At 39.4% G+C, this 20,880-nt stretch overlaps 1 protein-coding gene across 12 annotated transcripts in view; it reads right to left on the bottom strand.

Moving 5' to 3' along the window:
- Positions 1-20,880, bottom strand: part of AKAP13 (A-kinase anchoring protein 13) — a 343,304-nt gene that overhangs the window by 299,560 nt on the left and 22,864 nt on the right. The window lies entirely within an intron of this gene.

Here is a 20,880-nt window from a genome sequence, read left to right as displayed (position 1 = left end):
ATGCAGATCTTTACATATACTTCTACTACAATTAGTCTTATCAGATCTGGCGTGCTATTTTAATCTCTTTCCACCTCTTTGACCCTTAGGTTTCTCATCAATAAAATGAACAAACTGGACAAGATGATTGCAATGATTTCTTCAAGTTTCAAAATTATATTGTAGCATTTACTAAACATTTATGGCTAACATTTTACTTTTAAAGCAATTTTATTCCCCAGGATTTTCAAAGGCCTTTTTTTTTTCCCCAAACCACAAATGGCCACAGATTTTTGCCTAAAGGAGTCATTATCCTTGCATGCCACTCATGCCCCTGTCATAAAACCACCCTACAGAGCTTTTAGTTCAAGATAACATAACCTTCTCAAAACTTTATACTGGGAAAAGGAAGAACAAACCCCAACATTTCTGATGACCAGGGTTCTCTACTCCTATTAAAGCATGAACAACAAGGTTTTAACTCCTATAAACCAGAAGAAGATCTTGTTGAAACAGGATTTCACACATGCAATCTAAATCTCTAGTCAAAGTAACTATATACATATGTGACGGCCGCAAGAATTACTTAAAAGAAAATTCCTCAGAGATGGTTATGAAGGAGAGGGTATGATGTAGAATGAAGTCAAAATCTCCTGCAATACATCATCCTTTAAAAAACATTTAGGGGGTGGGACAGGACTGCAGCTAGAACTTCTCTCCTCTTAGGATTTTAAATGACAAAATGTGGTAACTGAGCAGAAACTGCACTCACCAGTCAGGTAAACCTAAATCATCCTGTATGATTTTCCACCAAGTTTTCCCTGAATGGCAGTGAGAACTCAGAATATTTTTTCTCCTTTACATTTTCATGATCACTTTATGTTTTCCTCAGCCTAAATCCAAGTGTGAAAATACTCTTTAAATATGGGCAACTGCTTTAGTTACGCTAAAAAAATAAAAAAACAAAGATTTATCCACAGACTGTGTTACCTCAATATACAAGTGAAACCGCCTAAACAAAAACTTAACTCTCTTAGATTTTCACCTCTTTTTGTATGATCCTTGACAGTACTGTCAGAGGCCCCCAACAGTAAAGGCTCATTCATTCACTGTAAGAGATGATTAAGTTCTCAACTCACTGACTGAACACTGCTCCTTTGCCCCCCGCCCTAATCAGCACTTGGCTTAATAATTATCAAGGCCTCATGCAACAGTGAAACCTTACGTTTAGATTAATTAAGGGAAACACCCATTACTATTACTCACTAAACCAATACAGAATATTAAAGACTTTGATAACACAGAATCCTAATAGAAATGGGAAGCCTTCTGGAGAACCACACTTTCTTATTTTCAAACTAGCCATTTACCAGTGCAAGCACTTATGAGTCAAAATTGGAAATTATACAATGAACCACTGATTATCCTATTCAAGGTCCTTTTGGAAGAGTCAATTCTTACTCCACCAACACTGCCATTGTTCAAAGTATTTTTGGAGCTTCTCTTTTATAAGGATCTTCAAAATAGCATTAGATATTTATAGATGTGTCTCATTTTCTTTCTTAACACAGAATAGTTCTTTGCAATTTATTATCTATTTGTTTCTAAATAACTTTGGGGCTATTTTTAAAAACCGAAACTCTCACCCCAAAAAACATATCTATCCCGCCAGTTAATATCAATACTTTCAAAGAGGCCTTTGTCCTGGAATGAAAATGATATGTCTTCCAAGTGTTGAAGTCCTTAGAGGACCTTCTTTAAATACCATCTGATACTCCAAGAATTACTTCCCAAGAACTGAAAGTTTTTATCTTTTACACTTTAAACATGCTCCCAAAATTATCATTTATAACCAGGTTTTTCTTTATAAATAACATAAAGGGAATTCCAGTAAAAATACAATAAACCTGAATATATATAATGTTGTACAATATTCAAGCTCACTTGTATGTTGCCCATGCAATATATTATCATTAATAAGGTATCAATATCATATTAATAAGAAAATATTGCACTAAGTATTTTTCAGTCATCCATTTTACTACACAGCATCCACATTACTGAGATGGACTTGCTGCCAATATAAGAAAGTGTACAATAACACAACTTCTATCCACAATAAAGTTGAAATGGGTTTTTTCCTTAATTTAGAATCATGTACAGGAATATACTGGGAAGGGTGCAACATGTGGTTTGGTTTGGTTTAATTAGGTTAGGTAGGATTGATAACTTATTCCTTCTTAAACTGCTCCACTGGAAAGGAGCTTTGTTCAAATTATAAGAGGAATTAAATCCAAACAAAACCAATTACTCTTCCTCATAGATGAGTCAAAATGGTAGGTAACCTGAAAACTGAATATAGTACTTGTGCAGTGCAAGGGACAGGTTCTCCATGCCTCCAAGCCTTTCCTACTCTAACCCCAACTCTTCCCCAACTAATTCCTCCCCATCCTTCAGAACATGGTAACATAAACATCACTTTGTTCAAGAAACAATCACCTAATTCTCTCAATGCATGGAAAACCTGGGTCAAGTGCCCCCCCCCACCAATACTCTCCAAAGCACACTATCAAACCTCTTAACACAGCACCTCCATACTGCTGTTGTTGGTTGACTAGTCTAGCCTCTCCTACTAAAATAATAAACTCCCTGAGGGTGAGATTAGGTCCTAAAAATGTATATCCCAGGACCACACATACTGGTTGGTATATAGTAATCATTCAAATGACTGTGGATAAATCATTTGCAGAGAGAAACAATGATAGAGCCCGTCATCATGTGTATTACTCCTATCAATCCTCTAGCTGTAGTTGTAACAAAGGCCTTAGGAATGCTGATGTATACTGGAGCACCTATTTTAGTGCCAGGCAGTGTTCTAGGTACTGGATATGAAAAGGGGTGGGAGGAGGGGAGACCTCACTCATAGAGCAGCGACAGTGGCGTTACTAAAGTAAGTATTCCTTAATGAACATGGGAAAATGCAGCTGTTTAACAATGCATACAAACTGAAAAACAGCAACTTGAGAAATGAACTTTTATTCAAACATTTAAAAACAATATTAATAAACCTATGAAGTAAAGAAAAAGCCTATAAAGTTCCCTCTGTTACCCGCCTTGGACCTAGGAAAATTTGTAACTCATTTACAGAGGAAGAAAAGTCTTTGCCTCTTCCATTACATTATCAAAATCTGGACAAGAATAAGTAATAGATTGGAGGAGAGAAAGGTAAAGGAAAAAAAAAATATATGAACAGGAACACACACACACACCCCTCCATAAAAACATCTGCTACTCTCTTGGAACCTCTCCAATCAAATTTTGCTTTTATTTTGACAGTGGCAGAGATCATCAAATGTTCCACGCTATTCCTTCCACTTTCTGTGCTCTAATCTAAGCTCCTCTCACATCTCTCTCTCAAAAATGCCCTAAGAGCCAGTGAAGACTTCTCAATAAAACCGCTAACAGAGAGGGAGAATTATTTAGCTGGGAGGGGTAAGGGAATTAAGAGACCCGCTCCAGCTGCTTCAAAAGTTCAAATGTGCATATAAGCCTCCAGCTATTTTTAGTTTTAGCTTTGCCCACCCTTTAAGAGTCTCTAGCACACTACAAGAGCTCTAACACAATCTAAAGCACATTCCCCCTTAATTTATCCCAATTCTATGCGCGCCATGGACTGTTCTGATGCCTAGATATCTAACAAAAGACTTGTTTATGTTATGAGACTGTCACTATTTTTTTGGTCACCATTTATTCATTTATTTATTTATTTTTGGCTGCGTTGGGTCTTCGTTGCTGTGCGCGGGCTTCCTCTAGTTGCAGTGAGCGGGGGCTACTCTTCCTTGCAGTGCGCAGGCTTCTCATTGCAGTGGCTTCTCTTGTTGCGGAGCACGGGCTCTAGAGCGCAGTCTCAGTAGTTGTGGCATGTGGGATCTTCCTGGAGCAGGGCTTGAACCCGTGTCCCCTGCATTGGCAGGAGGATTCTTAACCACTGTGCCACCAGGGAAGTCCCATCATTTTTTAAAAACTTGAGAAACCACACAAACATATTCAAAATCATTATTGTCTGGATTTCTGAGTCATTGTCCATTTGCACCTTTGTTTAATGAGATTCTACTGGAAATGGTCTGCAGACTTCCACGTAATTCAAGTTTCCTAATCTGTGAAAAACTAGGAATGGGCCAATAACCCCTTTAAGTGTGAAATCTAATATTTTTAGGTGTAAACCCTTAAAAATGTTTTCCAATACTGAAGAAAGGAGTAGAAAGAAAAATTATTTTATATTTCAGCTTCCCTTCCTACAATTCCATGCTGTTCAGATAACTTCTCTCACATAAAATAGCTAGCTCTTGAGCCCCTTCAAAATGTATCTCTGGTCCCTACATTTTTACTCTCAATAAAATTTCCTGGCGTTATATTCTGGTAAAATAAGGTATTCCTCCTCCATGTCCCAATAAGGGTATAAGTTCTAAGTATCAACTTCCAACTTGTATTTGCCTTTTTTATCTCAGCAGATGGTCAAGTGACTGCTTTACAAATAGCTGGGCAATGGTCTTCACGTTGAATAAACAGTAACAACCTTGCACCCATTCCTTCAAGCAGGAAGAGTAACAGACTGGGCTAACAAGCCCAACAATTGCACCCAAAGTCGTGGGTCAGACCTTCTGTTCTGGGACTTCCCTGGTGGTCCAGTGGTTAAGACTCCACACGCACTCCCAGTGCAGGGGGCATGGGTTCAATCCCTGGGTGGGGGAAGTTCCAGTTCCACATGCTGCGCGGCCAAAAAAAAAAAAAAAAAAAAAAAGAAGCTGTTCTGCAGATCATCATAAAAATAAAAATGAAGTGACAAGAGTCTGCATAGTGAAGCTACCACTGCTGTGTAAGAACATTGTTCCAAGGGTCAGACACCCTTAGGCATCTAGAAATGACATGACAATATAAAAGGTGTGTCTTCTTTCTCCCATCCTCTTCACTCTGTAACTCCAGAGAAAAAAATGAAGTGAACAATTTCCCTTCTCATTGCCCTATTAACCCTGAGGCAATGACCTTTAGCAACAGAAAATATGACACACATGCATGTTTTGTCGCTGACAAAATGCCATTATCTTTAAGAGCTTTCAATTTTTTGAAACAACAAGTAAATGCTAGTTAACTAATCATTTCTATTTCCTCTTTACCCTCACCAAAAAAATCATCACTGAATTTGGAAAAACATTACTCTCCTTCCCAGCCCAAATAAACTAGAATGCAACAAACTCTTAACTTTAAATGATTAAGCACCTATACTTCCATCTACCTTGCAACCAAGCAATCCTGTACATAATGATATCCAGGTCAATACTGACAATCATACTCTAGGTGATGTTACTTGTATGAAAAGCTTAGTCAAAAATGCACACCAAGTTAATCAACATGATCAACCGGTCTTTACCAGGAACAGAAACGTGGCAACATAATGGCAAGTCACAGACTGTCAGAAGAAGAGTATTTTAAACTTGTTCTGGGGCTCTGACATTTCAACCCTCTCAGTACAGTATAATACCTTCTTAAAATGCACGCAAAGAAATCTGCAAAGCACTTTCCTGAAATCCTACAACGCTGTGAGACAAAAGTTGTACCTAAAGCAAACAGTTTTCATGGTGAAACATCCCAAAAGATATACAGTTTGACTCTTCCCATCATCCCCTAGTTTTTCTTCTCAACACCAATCAGATGGGGAAAAAAATATATCTTTCTGGAAACAATTGTTCTAATTAAACCCTTGAGAATGAGATTCTTAAGAGTTCATTTCATATTTTAATCCCTAAACATATAACAATGCCTGGCACACAGTAGGTGCTGAAAATAGACTGCTGAACTATCTACCTTAAATGCATGTACACTATTTCAGCTGTTCCCCTTTTGTGGTTAAAAGTGGTCTTAGTCATTTGTGGTCTTTATTATTAAGGATAAGTATATGACTGAATTCCTTAAAATCTCCAGGCTAAGTGTAATTACTTGCCTTTTAAATACTGCTCGACTATTTTATTTTAACCTACATCACCTACTCCTGTTCAGAGGGGCAGAATTTCTAAATATGGGAAAGACAACCAAATATCTGCATTACCACAAGGCTACTCTGCCACTTTTTCTAAGGACTTATTTTATTAAACTAGTCAGTGCTATAATCATACACTATAAGCGGAAATCAATCAAAAACATGCAAAACTTCCGGCTGATGTTGAACTCTTCGTCCCCTGACACTTAAGTAGAATAGAGTAGTGGCAACAGCACAGGCGCTAGGACTGCACCATCCAACATAGGAGCCACCAGCCAGCCACATGCGGATACTGAATTCTTACACACTGACTTTCAGACTTAGTATTATACAAAAAAAGAATGTACAGTATCTCAATTTTTATATTATATGTTGAAATAATATTTTGCATATTTTGAGTTAAGGAAAATATTAAAATTAATATCACTTGTTTCTTTTTACTTTTTTAATATGGTCACTAGAAAATTTTAAATTACATATGAGGCTCACATTATATTTTTATCAGACAAAGCTAAGCTGGAGCCAGACTGACCTGGGTTCATTTCCCAAGACCAATAACTCCCGTGGCTTTGTGCCATTTGAACAGCTGATTAATAGTTACACTTAATTTCCCCTTCTGTGAAACTACAATGATGTCACCTTCTTCACTGGGTCACGGTGAGGACTAATGAGCACTTAGGACATAATGGCTAGAACATAGAAGAAACTCAGTAAATGGTAGCGCACACACACACACACACACACACACACACACAAAAGGATAACAAATTCTGCCAATGATGCCACTGCGCTCAAATAAGTATCACAAAAAGTCTGTGAATGGGTTAACAAAGGACTGTTCTTTTAACACTGCATGACTTGTCATTATATTTCAACATTTCTGTTTCTGCCAAATACCCTTTTTAACCATACTGATTAACTTATTAACTGGACAACACTGATCAATACTCCAAAACTACATTTCAGTAATTTCTGGTTTATTTTTATATAAATAATATCTTCTAAGTTAAAGGTCTACTGTTTGAATGCTGTTCCAATTTTACCAAAAAAAATCATATCAGAACGATTCATTTGGTCATACATAGCAATTTTAAATTATGACAAAGAAAAAGCAAAGTCAAAAATCCCTCCCAAAATGAGGTTTCTAAAATCTCGAAGTCCAAAACTATTGGAAGCTCACCTGGTGTATATTTAGGGGAAAAAAAAGGCTTTGCCCCTACCTAGGATGAACATATTAATATTTCTAATACCATTCTAGGGACTTCCCTGGTGGCGCAGTGGTTAAGAATCCGCCTGCCAAGGCAGGGGACACGGGTTCAAGCCCTGGCCCGGGAAGATCTCACATGCCGCAGAGCAACTAAGCCCGTGCGCCACAACTACTGAGCCCGCGCTCTAGAGCCTGCGATCCACAACTACTGAAGCCCACGCTGTCCTCCACCACAAGAGAAGTCACCGCATTAGAAGCCCGCGCACCATAACAAAGAGTAGCCCCCGCTCACCTCAACTAGAGAAAGCCTGCATGCAGCAACGAAGACCCAACGCAGCCAAAAATAAGTAAATAAATAAAGTTCAAAACTCAAAAAAAAAAAATTTTTCTAATACCATTCTAGAACTTAATCAGCAAAAAAAACAGAAAGCGAGAAAAAGTTACCTGTTGTTCATAAGTCAGCAAGCTTACAAGAAAAATTTATTACAAAAATCAAGTTAAGTTGTTCAAGTTAAGCATTAATTAATATTCTTTTGGGAAGAAAGAAAGCAAGACAGTTTGGTGAATAAAATCCCATATTTCGCTGGAGAGGGTGTGGAGAAAAGGGAACCCTCTTGCACTGTTGTTGGGAATGTAAATTGATAGAGCCACTATGGAGAACAGTATGGAGGTTCCTTAAAAAACTAAAAATAGAACTACCATACGACCCAGCAAGCCCACTACTGGGCATATACCCTGAGAAAACCATAATTCAAAAAGAGTCATGTACCACAATGTTCATTGCAGCACTATTTACAATAGCCAGGACATGGTAGCAACCTAAGTGTCCATCAACAGATGAATGGATAAAGAAGATGTGGCACATATATACAATGGAGTATTACTCAGCCATAAAAAGAAATGAAATTGAGTTATTTGTAGTGAGGTGGATGGACCTAGAGTCTGTCACACAGAGTGAAGGAAGTCAGAAAGAGAGAAACAAATACCGTATGCTAACACATATATATAGAATCTAAAAAAAAAGATGGTCATGAAGAACCTAGGGGCAGGACAGGAATAAAGACACAGACATAGAGAATGGACTTGAGGACATGGGGAGGGGGAGGGGGAAGGGTAAGCTGGGATGAAGTGAGAGAGTGGCATGGACATATATACACTACCAAATGTAAAATAGATAGCTAGTGGGAAGCAGTCACATAGCACAGGGAGATCAGCTCAGTGCTTTGTGACCACCTAGAGGAGTGGGATAGGGAGGGTAGGAGGGAGACGCAAGAGGGAAGAGATATGGGGATATATGTATATGTATAGCTGATTCACTTTGTTATAAACCAAAAACTAACACACCATTGTAAAGCAATAATACTCCAATAAAGATGTTAAAAAAAATCCCATATTTCATATTGAAACCTCGTACATCTCTATGATGCTAACATATCAAACTCCACCACAGATAACAAACGTCAATTCTATTAAGTACATAACCCTTAAAGGACAGGTCATCTTCCACGTTACAGTACAATTTTAAAGGAGTGTGTGTAGAGGATGCCTAAAATTTATATCTTTTAATGGAGAGGGAGGAAGAAGAATGAAAATGGAAACCATGGTCTTGGTGAGATGGACTAGAGCAAACATACCGGTTTTCAGATGGGTCGATTTTCAGGAGAATGACCTTGACACTATTTCTAACATTCCAACATACACCAAAATTCCAATAATCTATCATGATACGATGTGATACTTTACATGTCCTGTAAGTTACAGCAAGTCTCCCAAAAGCTCTCAAATTTCCTTTTCCCCACTGAAAACTAGTTAACTGTGGAAGAAATTAAGCACCTTGGACACACTCATTGACCACTGAAGTCCCTAAAATTGTTGTGGCTACCACTCATGCCCATGGGTACTAATGGCGAGAGGTATAAGGTGTGATTTTACATTAATGAGGTGGATGATTTCCAAAGCAATTTAATAGCAGGAAGGGGGGAAATTAACAGAATGAACAAAAGGGCACCAGTCTGCCACAGTATCTGGCTACCCACACCAGAGTCTTTAACCCAAAGTTAATCAGGCTGCTCCAAAAAATTACTGAGGCAAGACCACCACATATTTCTTTTGTAACTCCTTCCTCAAGCACCTATCACAGAGCTAAACATAAACTGCACAAAGAATAGTTTAGAATAATAATTCTTAAGTGTCTGCCAGTCCAGTGAACTCTGAGTTTATAAAAGGATAACCTCATCCCATTCTTCTTTAACACTTTCAAGGTTTTAGACTGTATAGGTGACCCCTGAACAACGCATGGGTTAGGGGCACTGATCCGCGGCAAAGCTGAAAATCGGCATATAGCTTATAGTCGGCCCAATGTATATGTTCCTTGGTATCCACGATTCCACATTCACAGACCATGTAATACTGTAATATTTACTATTCAGAAAAATCCACATGTAAGTGGACCCACGTAGTCCAAAACAGTGTTACTCAAAAGTCAACTCTACTTCCCTCCTTCCCTCCTCAACTCCTCAACACAGATACAGTTGCTCTATCATCTGTTTCCACCTTTGTTCAAATCTTTCTAATGCCATTTAACATACTGACTCAACATCCTTCTGTTTACAAATCTGCCTTGACCCATGAATTCTGAGCTTACTCAAAGCACCTCAGATACCTCCCGTCACATTTTAGGAGCTAATAATGTATCTACTCGTATCTCACTTTAAAAAGTCATTTCTCTCTGAAATTTCTCAGGAGACTAACCAAAGAAAAATGATCAATTTCTAGAATAACTTGACTACCACCCCAAACCTGAAACTAAAATTTAACAAACAAAACATCCCAACCCCAGAGAACTCAACCAAAAAAGCTCACACGACACCCTTCGTCACACTCTGAGGTTACAAGTAGATTTTTTTTCCTCATCAAAAAGCCGCAATCCTACATAATACAAAGCCCAGAATCAAATTTAGAAAACAGAAACTAACCCTCCTCCCAGGCCGTGTAAGTCACATCCAGTCATATACTTCCCAAATACAATGGGAAGGCTGAAAGAAGAAAAAGGCTCAAGCATATGCCAACAGTCTCAGAGTTAGGACATCTTTTCAATTTGTCATTTGCTCAAAGACAGTCATTGAAAAGAACCAAGAACAAATTAACCATTCATCTTAGAAATGCACCCACACCAAGAAAAGGCATTCTGACATAAGAAATTAACAAAATATGTAGTACACCAACTTGCTTAGCCAATTCTGGAGCTCCCTAACTCTTCCCAAATTACTAAATAAAGGAACACTCTGAAGCCATATCATTTGTATTTATAGCACGTTTTCCATCTTCATTCTGTATATAAGCAGCTACATCCCACTAAAACTCATTTTCATTTATGTCTGGGAATCTTTTTTGTTAATTATCATTGGAATGAACAGCTACTGACCAGTTCAGAGGAAAAATGCACAATGTTCATATTTTCCCCTTCTTTTTTTTTTTTTTTTTACTGTGCAACTATTCATAGGTTTTTGTTTTATTTTCCCCTCATTTTAAAAATCCTTCAACACAATTAGCAATTCAATTCTACCGCAAAATACAGTTTTAGAAATAATTAGGCAATCTTTACAACAGTTTAAATTTGCCTCCTGTCAAAGCCTATTTACATAATACAAATCCAAAGGACAAGTTCCAATTACACACTGGCAACAGCAGTGCTGAGCAAATGGAAGACTTTGGTTTGAAAGCACATTATGAGAAACCTGGGAATAAAACGACTTGGTGAAGACCAAAATATGAAAAAAAGAATTACACCTCCTTTCCCTGCTCTTTGGGCTAAAATAGGTACTTATATTTCCATTTCCATTGAGGTGGTTACAAAGAAAGAAAACGAGAGTTTAATAATTATAATAAAGTATAACAAAAATATATATACTCTTTAATAAAGAGGTATAATGTGTAATATAAATAAAGTTCATGTAATTACTTTCAAAACAAATTTACAAAGACAATTTTGAAGTATCTAAACAGTAGAAAGTCAAACTGCTTAAGCACTTGGGACACTGAGAGTACAAACGCTTGTGAAGTTCTCTCGGTCAGCAAACCTAGCAAGCAGAAACAAGTGTTCTGCAGATGATTCCAAACGCGAGGGCCCAACTGTACACCACCCAGAGTGGAAACTGTGGCAATATACACTCCTGTGCAGGGTGCCTGGGTGGGGTGGCTTCCCTTTTTCTCAATCTGCTTTCACACTTGCTTTTCTCTCAGTCACCTGATGCTCTCACCAAATAACCCAAGAGCCTAGGATCAGACAGTGCTATCCTCACATTCACCGCCTTCAACTCCATTCCCGTTTCCTCTTCTGCCAGTGGGGAAACCCATTTCTGATCCAAAACAACACTTTCAGATGACCTAAAGTTTCTGTACCCCTGAATGAAACCAAGAAGGGCTACTAGTCCAAGCAGTGGCCTCTGAACTACGCCCACCCTGTAAATCTCCCCAACCTTGAGCTACATTTACATACTAACTACTACTAATCTATAAGACATAAAGCCTACAGCCTTCCAGTCAGGGTCTGCTGTGAAGTTCTGCTCACCTTCTAAGGATCTGGTTCCACCAAACAGTACAAGACTACAGCCCGGGTTCAAAAAAAAAAAAAAACATAGGCAGGACCTTCAACCACTGCATGAGCCCTGCATGAGCCATCTTCAGATAATGCACCTTTCGGGACTTTCGTGAACCACTCTCCTGGTGGTCCAGTGGTTAAGACTCCGAACTTCCACTGCGGGGGGCACGGGTTCAATCCCTGGTTGGGGAACTAAGATCCCACATGCCGCAGCACGGCCAAAAAAAAAAAGATAATGCACTTTTATTCTAATGACTGATCTGCAGTGTGTATACAGCGCTGATTCATAACACACGCTTTTCTGTGCGGTGGTAGAGCAGCATGAAGAGCTCAGGCTTTTCAATCAGGCTTGAACGAGGCCTAAAACTTGGCTCTGCTACTTGCCTCCTGAATAAGTCTGAGCCAATGACTTAACCTATCTGTTTTCCTGTGCCTTTGTGATTTGTAAAACTGGGAAAACACATGTATTGCAAGATAAAGGATCCAGTATGCCCCCCGGTGAGGGGTGGGGCGGGAGGGTACTATAAAGACTGAGATATGATAAAGCTAATAATTTTCACTGCTTCATCAAGAACATTTAGTGAAACTGGCACCATTTTTCACTCCGAGAACACAACTGTTCAACTACCATGACTACTCAAGCTCAGCTGAGTGACCCCGCCTTGGCTCATGCTAGCACATCAGCAGTTTCACCCAGCACTACTTTTGCAGTGCCAGTGCCTACGTCTGCACAGTATAAAAATGTAAATAACATGTTAATATTATGAAAATAGTGTTGACCTCACAGACCCACTGAAAGGGTCTCAGGAATCCTCCAGGGTCATGCACTGACTACACTTTGAGAACCCATATTATAGATCAATGAATATCTATCAATGACCTATGTGTACAGGATTGTACAGAGCATAAGACATGATTACTACCTCAAGGAACTAAGGACAGGAGACATGCGTGTGCACACACACATACAAAGGCAAACAATACAGAGCAGTTAAAATCAACTGCCTGATGAACAGCACAGAAAATAAGTGCCATAATAATTCTGAAGAAAGGAGACGATCCCTATGGGTTGGAGCAGCTGGAGAAGGATTCAGGATTCAAGGAGGAAATGGATTTGAATGGGGCTTTGAAAAGCAAGGCAAGGAGAAGAGGTGAGAGCACTACAAGCTGAGGGCACAGCAGGAGCACAGGCACGCTCAGGGCACAGTGAGGACATCTGAAGTCACAGACAAGGAGAAACGTCCCAGCTGCCAAGCTCCTTAGCCCAGCCAATGAAAATAAAATGCCTTGACCAAGAACCCCAACACAGTAATGACCTGGGAAGCAAAAAGGCTGGAAAGGAAGGTTATATGGTTAAGGTGGAAGGAGTCTGACTGCCAAGCTTAGTAGTTTGAACTGGATCCTGGGAGCATCACGAAGCCCCTAAAAGAGGTTCAGTTTTAATTTCTGAGGTGCTGTGGAAAGACCATTCTAAACAGCACACAAGAAGAATAAAGGTAAGAGAAATATGAAGCAGGAGACCTGTTTGGAAGCCACTGCCATGATCCAGGTCAAAGTTAATGAGGAAGGGCATGAGCAGGTTTCAGGTAACTACAACACTAAAGGGATGTTACACAAAAGAAGCTATGGCAGGGCCTGGTTCTAAATGGACAGCTGGTGATGAGGGACCAGCCAAGGGAAATAAATTGTGATGCTTATTCTAATAACCATAGCTATGAGGCATGAAAAAGAAAGAAAGGGGAATGACACCATTCAAGAGATACTAGGTCAGGAAACCACACCTAGAAAGCAACATTCCAGAAAAAGAATTCCAACACACCTTCAACTAAACCCAGAAACTCTAAAGGAAAAGGGAAGAAACTGATTCGTTGGTTTGAACTCAGTGAATTTACCTCAGAAGCAACAACTCTCCCTCATAATTTAATGTTCGTTAAAAGAATACTGGCTGCATCAAAGGCCACAATCAAAAGAACAGAATGGGAGAAAACATTTGTAAACCATATATCCTATAAGAGGTTAATATCCAACATATATAAAGAACTCCTTCAACTCAATAACAAAAATTCAAACCCAATTTAAAAAATGGGCAAAGAACTTGAACAGACATTTCTCCAAAGGAGATATGCAAATGGCCAATAAACACATGATAAGATGCTGAATATTACTAATTATTAGAGAATTGTAAATCAAAACCACAATGAGATACCACCTCACACCCATTAGGATGACTACTATTGAGGGGGAAAAAAAAAAAAACAGAGAATAACAAGTGTTGGAAAGGACCTGGAGAAACTGGAATTCTTGTGCACTGCTGATGGGAATGTGAAATGGTGCAGCCACTATGGAAAACAGTACGGAAGTTCCTGAAAAAAATTTTTTAAAACTACTATATAATCCAGCAATTCCACTTATAGGTATACACACTCAAAGAACTGAAAATGAGGACTTCAAGAGATATTTGCATACCCATGTTCACAGCAGCATTATTCACAACAGCCAACAGGCAGAAGCAACCCAAGAGTCTATCAATGGATGAATAAACAAAATGTGGTACATCCATACAATGAAATACTATTCAGTCTTAAAAGAGAAGGATATTCTAACACATGAGTGAACTTTGAAGACATTATGCTAAGTGAAATATGCCAGTCACAAAAAGACAAATACTATATGATTATACTTATATAAGGTACCTAGAATAGCCAAATTAAAAGAAAGTAGAATGGTGGTGGCCAGGGGCTGGGGGTTAGGAGAAAATGGGTAGTTATTGTTTAATGGGTACAGAGTTTCAGTTCTGAAGACAGATGGTGGTGATGGTTGCATAACAATGTAAATGCACTTAATACCACTAAACTGTACACCTAAAAATGGTTAAGATGGTAAATTTCATATAATGTGTATTTCACCAAAATTAATTTAAAAAATAACGATTACTGGCACACAGTAAGCAGATGGTGTCTTCTGGATGAATAAATGAACTCTAAAACAGACAGTAAGCAAAAACAAAAACCAGTGAAAGGGGTAATCTAAGCCAACCTCCTACAGGAAGCGCACTCCTTCATACCCACCGTGCCAGAAAGAATCATGCCCTAAGTACACAAGCATTCACCCAGCAGCCTAAGCTGGAAACTTCCAGTCACCCTGGACAACCACCACCCCCCCTTCCTGCCCACCATCTACTCACCAAGCTTAATCCATTCGACCTTGACAATGTCCAGGAGATCTGCTGACACCCCTCTCTTCTCACTGCACCATCCAGGCCCTCATCACCTCTGTCCTAAACTATTGTGATGGTCTCCTCTACCTCTTCTGAGGGGCAGTGCTCCCCTGCCCCCCACCAAGTCACTACCTATACTGCTCCCAGAATGAACTATCCAAAATAAAAACAGACGATCCTCCCTTTAGCTTCAGGAGGGCAAACGCAATTCCCTAGCGTGACACGCGGACACTCCAACCATTCCACCTTAACTTTTCAACCTAATTCTGTGGCTACACCCCACCGACACTACACACCTCCACCCACTGCTCACTCTGCTCAAGCACATGGGGCTGGCTGTTTCTTTGCACAGACTCTGTCCCTGCAGGACCGCTGTTCTATTCCTTCTCTCCTCAACCCATGCCTGGCAAACTCCTATACTCACACTTTAAGGTCCAGTCCAGTCACATCCCTCATCTGTGTTTCTTAGAGCTTTTTATATATCACTGTTACACCACAAATTTCCATCTCACCCAAAAATTATCTTTGCATTCCTAGCGGCTGGTTCCATTCGTTCTGCTCATTTTTTTTTTCAACGAGCTAATACTACTTGTACCTATAATTGGCATAATATTTATTCTTTTTGTTTTGTGAGCAAGATGCTTATCCTCCAGAGATGAGCCTTCAGTGAAATGGGACTGTGCATTATTCTCCATCAGTTCTTTCAGGGCCTAGCCCATAATATATGATGTTTCAAATGTTTGCTAAACAGAATCCCAAGATAATTTACCCCTAGAAACAAATCAAGTTAGCTTCATGCTTATATACTTTCCCCTCAGAGTGTCTCTGCTCTGCTTTAAAATGCTGATTATGAAATTTAATTTTACTTACAAAACTTAGCAAAGAAACAAAGTTGCAAATAACTTATTAGAGCACTAGACAATGCTTGTATCCTAAAACAGGAATACACAAATATCATAACTAACTTACTTCTCAACAGGAGCCCACACTGGGAAAGTCAGTGCCTGCTGTGTAGGTTTTCTTTTACCTTCCAACATCCTATACCACGATTTGTACTTAAAAAAATTTTTCCCAATAACAGCTACAACTACAGATGAAATCCAGCAACATGCTATATAAAGCAGGTGTTGCTTTCTCCATTTTACACACAAGAGAACTACAGCTCAAAAAGGCTACATTATCTAGCCCAAAGTCACAAAAACTAGTTAAGAGCAAGCATGACTTAAACCCACACTCATGAAACCACACAAAGCTGTGGGGATTTCAGTCAAGTCCCCTTATCTCAGGACACAAAGCACACTAACAAAAACAAAGGGGATTACTCCACTATTACAGAATACATGGTTTAACAGAAGATCCAGAAAAAGAGTTCATCCAGTCACTCCTTTGTATCACAACATTATTCTACAAACAGTATCATATGCAACATACAGTGCTTCCTTCAAGACACATCCAAACCATCCTTCATTTTGCCCCAAAGGCCACTCTATTAGAAAAACCTAGAACTGTCTGCAATTTACAACAGAAGGAACCCTGGCTTTGGAGTGAGACTGATTTTGGCCAATGTTCTGGATCCTGCTCTTACCAGCTGTGTGGCCTATACAAGGATCCTAGCTTCTTTGAGCCTCAGATTCCTTAACTGAAACATGGAGATAAAAATTCCCTCACAAGAGAGTGAATAAAGTGAATAAACAGCACCCAGCATATAGTAAGCATTCAATAAATCTAAAGTCTCCCTCATCCTATCCCAACTCCACCAGGATGCTGTCTCCAATTTTTGCATCCACACTAGATTAGAATTCAAATGAACTACTTGGTCCTCTGTAAAAATCAGAAAGAGAATCATAGGTTCTTGTCAAGCCCACTTGTTTTGTGGACATAAAGTTCACAACCAAAACTAACAAAGTTAGCTAACAGCCAAACCAGACAAGAATCTGCATCTTTTTAACCACCCATTTCGAAACTCTGAATCAAGGGCCCACATCTTTCAGGAGATTGTCAGCAGAGACAGCAAAACATCAAGACAAAACAAAGTTTGAATTGGCATACATTCTTATGCCCTAGACTCATCCCATATGTCACATTAAGAAACTCTACAGTAACTCTTTAAGAAAACACAAAACAGACCTTACGCTGTGGTAAAGAAGGCTCATCAGGTGTCAGTGTGTTAGAATATAGCATTCTAGATATGTTTTTTTTTTAAATGCCATTGCCACATAAGGCCCTACTACATAACCATACATAAGTTGCTAAGAATGTACAAATACAAAGATAACAGCCAGAAGACAGCAAGTGCAAGCAAGGAAGGCAGAAGAACTTTAAAGATAACCAACACAATTTGTCAAACAAAAACAAATTAATCACTGACTGACTTTTCAACACGACCACAATCTAACAACCATTCACTCGGTAAATATTAGAGTCCCTACCCTTTGCTGGGAGCTAGGTGCTAGGGAAAGGTGTGACTCTATCGTAGCAAAGGGAATAAGACATAACGTAAAAATTTACAACACAGGAAAGAAAGTGGTGTGACAAAAACGCTTGAGAAGTCAGAAAGAGAGATTATATCCAACTATAAGAATGAAGCAGGGTTTAAATAGGAAATATCCTTCAAGGCTCATATCAAAAGCTAAGTCAAATTTAGACATGCAGAGATGGGAAGGAACAGTCTGTGCGTCCCCAGAGTCAAATCTCAGCACTGGCACGCAAAGTGATCAATAGGTGTTTCTCAACTGTATGAATGGGCAAAGGCACATGCTGGAAGTACAGTTCAATGTAGCAAGGGAACAGTTTTAAAGCATGTGGCAGGTCTTACGCAGATTTTACTCTGTGAGCACTGAGGAACTATTAATGTTTTCAAATAGGGTAGTGATATGACCAAAGCTGTGCTTCTGGAAGAATAAACTGACATAACATAAAATGGATGATAGCTAAAGAGAAACTTTGCTGTTTAATATGTATTTAATATCATTGAGCTTATCTACATCCAAAGTAATTCTGCTCTGCTCTCGGTCAGTCCCTCTCCTCAGCGATCTGTTAACACTAATGGGTATTGACAATGCATGTAGTAACATCAGCATAGGCCAGGTTATACTATGCAAACAAACAAGCAGAAGGTGGCAGAGGCTGAACTCAATAAAGTTTACTTCTCGCTCACTCAAAGATCAGCACGGTTCCAGGAAACTCTCTAGAGCAGCTGTGCTTCATGCCTCGACTCAGCATTCAGTCTGCTCTAGTCATACGGTAGGACCCCAACAGTAGGGAAAGAGAGAGAAAGGATTTCACATCTGCTTTTAAATGCTTCCATCCAAGCGTGATGCGTGTCATTCCTGCTCGCATTTCATTGGATAAAGCAAGTCTCATAGCCACGTGGACTTGAAAGAGGCTGGGCAATGGATCCTTAATAAGAATAAGAAAGGAGAACCAGAAACCTTGGTGAGCAGCACTAATGCCCATCACAATGTGATGTCTTTACAATGTCCAGTAATAAACTACATTTTGAAGAAAAAAATGCCTAGTTTCTTTGCAATTAGATAACATCACAGTAAATTTGTTCCCGAGGCACCAAAATTATTACCAAATTTCCCATATAGCTTTATGGATATCACGAATCTCATACTGATTACTAAACAATCTAATCTGTTTATGTTCACTGATTTCAAAGAATTTTGTATCATCTATTGTAGACTCCTGTTTGTTTTCACATCTATTATTTTTTTAGGAATAGTTTCCAAGCCTTCATATAGACTATTTCATCTCGCTCTAATCAGAAAAATGTCTCATTTATTCCATATTTACAAGATAAGGAATATATATTCAGTCTGATCAAACCATTTCTGCCCTATGACTGAGAGTCCTTGGAATATCTTAAGCAGTTAAGAACAATGAGGGAATTCCCCAGCGATCCAGTACTGAGGATTCGACGCTTTCACTGCCGTGGCCTGGGTTCAATCCCAGGTCAGGGAACTGAGATCCCACAAGCCGCGTAGTACGGCCAAAAACAAACCCCAAAACAATGAAAGCTGCCAATTACTTATATTACCTGCTTTCATTAGTGAGAAACATGAGTAGTAATAGTGCTATTGATAATTTCTTCATGCTACAAAACTCCTGTAAATTTAGGAGAGGCAAGCAAACAATAAAGCATGCACGTATTTTAGAAGTGCAATCCTAGTTTCAAACCCCAGCTCTACCTCTTACGGGCTGTGGGAGCTTGGCCAAGCTACACAATCTCTGTAAGCCTCAATGTCCTCACCTACAGCACAGTTAACTCCAGCAACTTCACAGACCATCCCAGGGTTAAATGAGACAACTTATATAAAATGCTACAAGGCAGCTGCTCAAAAAAGTGACAGGTAGTATAAATATGTTCTGATAAGTATGGAATATGATTTTCTTTACTCTTTTATTAGGATTATCCAAGTTACAAGAGGCAAAAAGTACTTTGATTTCTAACTGTGCATTGAGAAATATCTCATGTGCAGTGGACATCAGGGCACAGCCAAATAGTCAAACACCACAATTATCCATTGTGCTGCACAGTTACTTTACAACTGAGCCAATATTTCCCTAACTCTGAGAATTACACGAAGAACAAAGACTATGGAGGAGTATTCATAAACTCCACATCTTAGCATCCAAAAGCATTTTCAAGATGTTTCAGTCTAGATGTTTCCAAACTGATTCTTGGCAATGTGACTTTCTTCAAAGTAAATACTACAGGAAACCCACAAAAGTAAAAATTAAAAACAGTGGAGTTACTCTATGGGGGACAATTTGGTCTCTTCCTCATGCCCTGCCCAACCCCACTTGGCCCCCTGATATAACTCTAAGGAATCCCCAGGGCTTGAGAATACCATTTGGGGTGGGGCGGGGGGGAGGAACTAAACTAAAAAACAAAAATGAATGCACTTCACTTTTAATGGCAGAAACCGGAGACGGGAGGGGTGTGTCTAAGTGACCTGCCCAAGGTTGTCAGCAGCAAACTAAGTCCAGAACCCACATCTACTGAATCCGAATCCAGTGTCTATCCACTAACCATCAAGTTTTTCTCAGCTACAGAATGCTCTGCATCAACATTTACCCTTAGCATCTTTATCACAGTCAGTGAGTTTCAATTCTCCGATTTTATATCTGACATCCTTACTTTCTTATTATTCTTATATTACTATATTACTCTCACATTACACATTCTCTTATTACTTTGTTCCCCATTAATCTTGTCATGTGTCCCAAAACAACTGCAGTAAAACATTTAACTCCTAGCACTGGTATATTACCAGGCCTATTACGTTAATGTCCAAATCCATACGCCAGGAAAGAAAAAGTCACAAGACTCAAAGGGAGAACCCTCTGAAATGTTAAGAGGCTGAGATCCCAGTCCTTGCCTGCTCTGCTCAATGTTATTACTCCCCTTTCTATCTCCAAAAGGGCAGTTTGTCAAGAAAACGCTAGGATTAAAATGACTAGCTTCTTTGATAAACAAATTATAGCTTAAGTTACCAGCGGGAGGAAACAGTGAGAAAGCAGGATGGCACACTTTTAAGATTCAAGTCCAAGCAATGTGATTGTAAGAGGAAAAAGAGGAGGGGGAGGAGGAGGAGGAGAGGAGAAGGAGAAGAAAGAAGAAGCAAGAAGGAAGAAGGAAGGAAGGAAGGAAGGACGAGGAGGAGGAGGGGGAAGAGGGGGAGGAGGGGGGAAGAGGGGGAGGAGGAGGGGAGGAGGAGAGGAAGAGGGGAGGAGGAGGAGGGGAGGAGGGGGAGGAAGGGAAGGAAGGGGAGGAAGGGGAGGAGGAGGAGGAGGAGCGGAGAAGGAGAAGAAAGAAGAAGGAGAAGGAAGAAGGA

Source organism: Balaenoptera borealis, assembly GCF_965194805.1.
Source record: "Balaenoptera borealis genome assembly, chromosome: 3".
NCBI lineage: Eukaryota > Metazoa > Chordata > Mammalia > Artiodactyla > Balaenopteridae > Balaenoptera > Balaenoptera borealis.
This window is presented reverse-complemented; position numbering and strand designations above follow the sequence as displayed.